This window comes from Humulus lupulus, chromosome 3 (assembly GCF_963169125.1).
Source record: "Humulus lupulus chromosome 3, drHumLupu1.1, whole genome shotgun sequence".
NCBI lineage: Eukaryota > Viridiplantae > Streptophyta > Magnoliopsida > Rosales > Cannabaceae > Humulus > Humulus lupulus.
This window is the reverse complement of record NC_084795.1, coordinates 50,768,628-50,776,805: the sequence shown is the minus strand read 5'-3', so window position 1 is coordinate 50,776,805 and position 8,178 is coordinate 50,768,628.

The following is an 8,178-nucleotide window of genomic DNA, read 5'->3' as shown; positions in this document are numbered from 1 at the left end:
TGTTTATTGTATTTCAAAGTAATGATAAATTACTATTAAAATATTAATCATAATATGTTTTTTGGCTTTTAAATCTGACATTTTATTCTCTGCTGTGAGTACACTTGTATGAAATGTAAGAGCTGGCATGAAGATTACCAAATAATATACCATAAAAAAAAACCCTTAATAAAGAAAATGGTTCAGTTTTTCCCCTAAACTAAAAGGTCTCTTCATACAACTCTGTCAAGAAAGTGATGCTGACTCAAGTCCAGAGGTCTAGACCTTGTCAAAAGTAATATTATATTTAATTAACTCCTATGATGAGCCACCAATTATATATAATATCATTCATTATTTATTTTTATTTCACTGATTATCATAAATCTCAAGTTCTTTCTGCAAGAATTATAGAGCAATAAAATTATTACATATTAAAACAATGTCAACTGTAACTTCTTAGCTACACCAATCAATGATTCAAATTCTATGTTCTCAGCTTTTCTAAGAGCCAGCATAAAAAAAAAACACATGATATAAGAGACAGAGATGCTATAATAAAATCAAAACATATGCAAAAGTAGTTCAAAGCAATTAGAAAAATGTGATGTCTGCTTATGTTTCTCAAATATGGTAGTTCCCAAATAAACAACAACTATGAATGCAAACAAAAAAGACACACCCATGCAAAATGTACTATCAAGATTTTCACCATGACTAGACAAAATATATAGTTGTCTCCCAAAATTCTCACCAATCTCGATCACTACCAGTGCCTAAGAGCACCCAAAGCATTTAGTCACTCCCATGATCAGTAGAGATTCACTTGAAAGAAAAAACAAAAAACCCCAACTCCATAACCAGTATTATACACACTATAGCTTAAGGTATGGGATAAGTGAATAGAATATAAGCCAATGCTAACAGTTTTTCTTTCAAACTAATAACTTAGGAGTGGCTAAGGATCACACCAATTCCTTAATTAGAAGACCAGTGATCACAAAAGAATAATACTTTTTTTAAAAATCCCAAATTCGAATTCTTTTTCCTCAATGAAAAAAATAGCATAAAGTTAGAAATCTTATATTTAACTATATGATAACTAGAAAGTACATATAACATTAAAAAAAAAATCTAAGCAAATATATGCAAAAACCACTTCTCTCAAACTATAAACTACCAAAAAGAAACATTTTATATTTGTCAAAAACAAGAAGAAGAAACATTTTATTGATCCAATACATAATAATAAGTGGATATATAGAAGTGGAACTAAACCAAAATTAGTGAATACCAAAGTTGATTAACTATCCATTTGACTGGAGACTAATTTCTTCACAATGCCAATTATAATATAGTCTGAGTCATGTTTAGATGAGTGTTCTAAATTGAGTTTCAGCTTGAAAAGCATAATATGCATATAGATAACCAAAAGATCTGTCCAATCCTAAAACTACGATGGGGTGATGCCCACTAAGTACTAAGCAAAATAATTTAGTAATCAATTCTTCAGCAAAGAAAAAAATGTACAAATTAAGATGCCATATAAACAATCATTGCCCACTTGAAGACATATAGTAGATACATAAAATGAAACATGAAGACATAAAAATCATTACATCCAAAGCATAAGCTGCAAATTCCATAAAATTCAGTAAATATAATAGAGTTTTACAATGTCAAAAATAAAAACCAACTCTAGTGCAAACATGCCCACTTGAAACAATAACCCATTCACTTTGTTTTAAAACCTTTCCAAGCAACAAACTGCTTGAAAATGTACCTCACATTAACTATGAATTAAAATCTGAGTAAGATACTCCAACAAGTCATCTTTGGTTTATTCAATTCCACCAAGGCATGGAATGGAGAGACATGAAATTCTCTTTTAAGATGACCTGAAATTCAACCAAGGCATGCTTACTTTTAAAAGCATGTGTGTTAATGACCTTGTCATGACCCTGAAATTACAACCGCAAATAATGTGATCGTCTTGTCTAACAGTTGTTAAACCCAGACAAAAAACAAGATTTTATTAAGAGAACAACATCAAATTCAAATTCATTGGAGATGGATAAAAGTTGGATCCATCTTAACAGGTTAGTAAAAAAAATCATATAGTTTTTTTTGGGTATAAGTTTATGTGTCAATGCTTGATTATTGAAGTGTGCTCTAAAATTGTAGAGCAACGGTGGAATATGAGCAAAAAGCTAGGGAGTTTGTTAAGACAGCCATGACGAATCTCGGATTTCTAGTCAAGATTCTTGTCCATGCAACAAATGTCACAATCTAAGACATCAACTTTTAGACGAAGTTGTCGAACACTTAGTTTTGTGGGGCATGGACCAATCTTACAAAACATGGTTTCATCATGGGGAAGATCCAGTTCAAAGCAGCACGACAAACACAAGTTTTGAATATGATTTATTTCGGGCAGCGGGAGTATTTTCAAGTAACGCCAATGATTTTGGTGACGATAACAATGATGCTGATATTCAGAGTCTATTAGCAGATGTTGAATCTCCATTGTATGAAGGTTGTTCAAAGTATACAAAAATTTCGTCTATCGTTGGGTTGTATAATCTAAAAACAAAGCATGGAATCTCAGATGTTGGCTTTAGTGAGATGTTGGAGATGATCAAAGAAATGCTGCCGAAAGATAATCTCCTACTGACATCAATGTATGCAGTTAAAAAGTTTCTAAAGATGTTTGATCTGAGCTATAAGCATATCCATGCTTGTGTCAACGATTGTTGTTTGTATACAAAAGAGAATGCTGATGCCCTAGTATGTCCCACTTGTCAATATCCAAGATGGAAGCAAAATGAACAGACAAAAGAGATTCTACAAGGGCAGCCTGCCAAATTGTTGAGATATTTTCCTATTATACCAAGGTTTCAAAGGATGTTTAGAAAAGAAGAGATGACTTTAAGCTTAAAATGGCATTCAACCAATAAAAGAAGAGACGGGAAAATGCGGCACCTGGTAGATTCAGAGGCTTGGGATGCAGTTTATGAGAGATGGCCAGATTTTCAACTTGAACCTAACAACCTTCAATTAGGACTTGCTGCTGATGGGATCAATCCTTACAAAATATGAGTTCTACGTATAGTTGTTGGCCTATAATGCTCATTGTATATAATCTGCCACCTGCGTTGTGCATGAAGGATGAATTTACCTTTCTATCTATGTTGATTCCTGGACCTAAACAACCTGGGAATGACATAGATGTTTACTTAGAGCCCTTAATAGATGAGTTACTTGAATTATAGAATGGTGTTTATACATATGATATTTCTACAAAGAAGTTTTTTAATTTAAGGGCCATGTTGCTATGGACCCTAAATGATTTTCCAGTTTATGGAAACTTAGCTGGATGTGCAACTAAAGGGAAGTATGGTTGTCCTGTTTGTGGCAAGCACTCAAATGTTGTTTGGTTTAAGGATAGCAAAAAGATGTCCTTTTGCAATCATATTCGATTTCTACCACAAGAACATCGTTATAGAAAGAAGAAATATACAACAGCTAGGGCAAGGGAAAGAGCACCACAATGTCCAATTATATTGATAGGTGTTGAAGTAGCTGAGCAGTTAAGCAAAGTGACTAATGACTTTGGAAAGGGAAAAAAGAGGACTCGTGGTATAGACACAGAAAAAATTTGGAAGAAGCAGTCTATTTTTTTTAGGCTGCCTTATTGGGAAATATTAGTTGTTCGTCATAACCTTGATGTTATGCATATTGAAAAGAATTTTTGTGAAAGCATACTTAACACATTGCTCAATTGCAAAGGAAAATCTAAAGATCACTACAACTCGAGATTAGATATGACAAAGATGGGCATTATGCCTCATCTCCATCCGTGTGAAGAAAATGGTGTTACATATCTTCCTGATGCAGCTTACACTCTATCAAAATCTGATAAGAAGTTTCTTTGTGAGAGGCTATTTGACTTGAAATTGCCTTATGGATATAGCTCTAACATTAGAAACTATGTAGATGTGGAGAAACAGAAGCTGACAGGACTTAAGTCTCATGATTGTCATGTGATTATGCAACAACTATTGCCTATTGCTATAAGGGGTTTAATGGAAGAAGGTTGTAGAGAGACAATTCTTCGGCTCTCTAAGTTTTTCCATGGAATGTGTCAGCGTGTGGTTGATAAGGAGGAAATTATGAAATTGGAACTAGAAGCCTTTGAAATTCTTTATAAACTAGAAGAATATTTCCCTCCTTCTTTCTTTGATCCAATGATTCACTTGGTTGTTCATTTAGCACGAGAAGTTAGGCTTTGTGGTCTGTTGCAATTTCGATGGATGTACCATTTTGAGAGATATATGAAAGTATTGAAAGGATTTGTAGAAAATTATGCACGGCCAGAAGGATGTATTGCAAATCGCTATCTTGTTGTTGAATGTGTACACTTTTGTGAAACATTTTTAAAGCAAAATGATAATCAAGATAGTACATTACTAGAAGAAAATCCACTATCAGCAGCAGAGTGCTTTGAGCTTGACCGATTGAACTTGGAAGTAGAGCATTTGTTCTGTGTTGTTTAAGTCGGATATTGTAGAACCATTTCTCAATGTCCATATGGATGAGTTGAAAGAAAGGCACTCAAATCTGAATAACAATCAAACTTTGTTGTGGAATCGACATTCTGAAGAGTTCCCGTTATGGTTTTATGAAAAGGTTGTAGTCTATTGCCAAGATAAAAGTTTACGTTTTGTTTTAGTGTACAAATTTCTTACAAGTATATTTTTATTTTTCAGATTTCTAACTTGAACAAAGTAGATGACATGTTAGCTCAATTGGCTGAATGTCCAAGTCGTGGTGTCACTTCCTATAAAGGGTACATGATTAATGGAATTCGATTCCATAAAAAATGAGCTGAAAAAACAACTCAAAATAGCAGTGTATACTTGGAAGCACATGACAGTGGGAAATTGAATGATAAAGAAGAGTATTTTGGTGTTATCAAGGATATAATTATGCTTGATTATCGTACTTTTAAGGTGCCATTATTTTGGTGCGATTGGGCGAATATTCGAATGTGTGTTAAGAAGTCGGAGTTCTATATGCTTGTAAATTTTTATATAGGACAAGCTTAATCCATTAGGGATCCATTTGTATTAGCTTCACAAGTGAAAAAAGATTTTTATGCAAGGGAGAATGAGTCAAGTAATTGGTATATAGCTTTAAAGGATTCAAATAGAGGGTGTTTTGGACTTGAATCCAATGAAGCAAATTGAGTTTCCTGTTGTTCCTTATGTACTTTGAATGAAACAAATCTGCTTACACTTTTTGTATGTAATTTTGGTGTATTATTACTCTTTTGTTGAATGAAACAAATCTGGTTTTATTACTCTCTATGGTGTACTTTATAATTTTATTTTAATTTGAATGAAATAATTTTGGTTTTATGGTTTTGGTGTATGTTTATTACTCTTTGGTGATCTGCATTTCTGATTTATATTCTTATGTTATCTTTCTTTTTATATTGCATCAATTTCAACTTGAAAAATGAGTACATTACGAAGATCTCCAAAAAAACACCTTCGTCCAGGTGCTTTAGGCAATTTTGTGGCCAAAAAGCGAAAAGCATCATTGAAGACTCAAGTTGATTGTGACGATATGTTGCTTGGAAGCCCTGTTTTAAAGAAAAAGAGTGCTCTTCGTAGGTTTTATGCACCTGTTAGAGTTGTAATTGACTCACCACCTGCTCTTAGTACTAGAGCAGCAACTTGTCGTATGGTCTATAATACAGAGCCAGATCCAAATGATGATGTGGAAGACATGGAGATGTCACTTGGAAGTTCAAAAACTAGAAGATCTCTTAATTATGAAGTAGATAAGGTAGTTGATAGTGTTTGTGAAAAGGGAGTAAGGGAGGAACATGAAAAGATAGCTGATGAGGAAAGGGTTGGTGCAGAATTTGAAGAAGGGGCTGCTGCAGAATGTGAAGAAGTGGCTGCTGCTGAATGTGAAGAAGTGGCTGAGATAGAACTTGAACAACCTCTTAGAAATCTGTTAGATTACAAAAAACAACTGATGAGGCAAATCAAACTTAGATTGAAGAAATACCTCAAGATGTAGATGCGAATGTAATGAACTTAGCCAAGAAGACAAGGGGAAAAACTCTATTGGCAAATCTTACCAAGAGGAACAATGACTTAAGGATAATAAATTGGAATGAAAAAGGGCAACCAGTTGGTACTAACTCAGTGCAATTTTCTTCTTTTGTGGGCGCTCTTGTGCGAGAGGTTGTTCCTTACACTATTTCAGATTGGAGGAAAGTTTCACCAATTATGAGAGATGTTCTTTGGGCATCTATTCAGGTAGAATTACAAGTTTTATGACTGTATTTTTTTTATATATTCAGCTCTACACTTAAACATATAATATATTATTTTATATTATATTGTAGGCACAATATGACTTACATGATGATTGGCAAAAAAAGATGTGCTTTGAAATGATGGCAGAACTATGGAGAGCTGGGAAATCTAGACTGGTAAAGGATATTATCAATGCAAAAAATGAGAGTGAACGACTAGCCTTAAAGCCGGATTGCATAAAAAGTGATGTAGAATGGAGAGTTTTTGTTGCAAAAAAAATTAGTAAAGAACATTTGGTAAGAAATATGATGTAAGAAGTGATGTTTCTGCCTCTTTTATCTCTGTTGGTGTTAAATTAAATATAGTCATGCCTCTTTTACTTATTTATTAAATAGGATATAAGGGCCAAATACCAAGAGAGAAGAAAGAAAGCTGTTCCACACACCTTAAGTCGAAGAGGATATGCTCGAACAATCGATGATATGGTAATAATTAAGTTTTATAATGTTTGTATTTTTGCTTCCATTATTGTAGTCTCTATTTTATAATCTATATTGTTGTATTGTGTAGAAAAAAGAAAATGAGGATGTTAAAATATCTAGAATCGATGCTTTTCGGAGAGCCCATACCAAGAAGAACGGTGAACCTGTAAACCCAACGGCATCTGATATTTTTGTGAGGATTAGTCATTTAATTTTTGTGAATTTATATTTATTTTCCATAATGCATACATTAGTTATACTAATTTATATGCAGGGTTCATTGAATGAGATTCTCCTTGAAGACCCAAAATCTCGAACTACAGACAACGCTGATGTAACGCCTTACTACCTTAGAGCCGTTACTAAGTGAGTTTAAAACATGCAATCACTCACTAATCGAGGTTTTTAAAGCAAAAGTGTAATAAAGCCATAATCAGAGTAAAAACTTTATAAATAACTCTATTCCATTGAAAATCATAAAAGTTTAACACTTGGGATCCCAAAATATAGTTTAGAAATATTTACAACATATAAATACAACCAAGTCGGCTAAACGACAAAATCTAGGATCTATTACAACCATCTCCCAAAATCCACTGGCTGTGACAGCCAGGCAGGCCAAACATGTACACACCGCTTCATGCCTGCTACACTCATGGTTGGTTGGCTTTCTCCTTGCCCTTACTTGCACCATAGAGCATCCGTGAGCCGAAGTCCAGCAAGAAATCCCACAAACAGATAACATATGCAAAACATACACCAAGCATAAAAACAGGCCATCGATAGGCTAAACACATACGGCCAAGCCGACCCAAACGCTTTACCAGGCCCTGGGTTCCCAGTCCACACCGTGAGGATATTCCAGGTATCCTTTAGGGTCCCACCCTGGTAGCTCGCACTCCTCATGCTCAATACTGCTCCTGGCCCCTTGCCGTACTCGGCCTTGCACTCAACGTGCCCCAACGCCGTTCCCGACCCTTTTCCATTCCCGTCCCTTGCCGACCTCGGCCTACACCGTTCCCGGCTCTTGCCGATCATTCACATAATTTTACTCATAGCATAGTGAACATACACTGAACATTAAAAAATTCAATCAAAGGGCTACACCCTGCAATTCAAACATATTGGGCTCAGCCCTGCATACAAGCTCTATGGGAACAAGGGTTTTCTTACCTGAGTCCCGAGCAAAGTCCTCTAACTTGAGCCTCGCCGAAACCCTAGTCACAACACATTAACAATATCCATCCATCAAGTTCTAATCCATTAAATAACTTTGAGCTATAACTCTAACCTGTGGGACCTTGAATTCTATCAATCCGGGTGATAAAATCCATCCCGAGCCTTAACCACTGAGTTCCCAAGCAAAAACACTCTTAAAAACT